Genomic DNA, 492 nt, shown 5'->3' on the forward strand with positions numbered 1-492 from the left:
CCTGGCCCGGGGTCTTGGCAGTGGGGCGCTCCCCTCTCCCAGCCGCTGGGGGCCTGGAGGCTGTAGATAGGAGGTCAGCAGTGCCCGAAAGGAAAGATGTCTCCGAATGGGGGGGGGAGATGGGATGGGACAGAGGAAGAAGGCTGGGTACCTGGGTTCCGGGGACCCACACCGGAGCTCCTCGCTGGTCCCCCTCGGGCAGCAGCCTCAGCTCCACCGCCGCCCCCACCTCGTTCGGCCAGGGATCTCCGCCCAGTAGCTCCCGCTGCTCCCAGAACTCGAAGGGCCGCGGCAGTTACCGGAGGAGGAGGTCGAGGAGATCCTGGGGGCTTTGGGGTGGGGAGGCCAGGAGGGCGAGAAGCCGGCGCCCGCGCGGCGGCCCCAGCCTTTGCCCTGTCCCTCTTGTCCATCCCGCACCTGAGGAGAAGACCGACAGGTCTGCCTCCCAGATCCCGAACCGCTAGGGTGTCTATTTGGGCTCTGGATCCTGGC

The sequence above is a fragment of the Fukomys damarensis genome, unplaced genomic scaffold (assembly GCF_012274545.1).
Source record: "Fukomys damarensis isolate Sample0158 unplaced genomic scaffold, DMR_v1.0_HiC HiC_scaffold_37, whole genome shotgun sequence".
NCBI classification, from domain to species: Eukaryota; Metazoa; Chordata; class Mammalia; order Rodentia; family Bathyergidae; genus Fukomys; species Fukomys damarensis.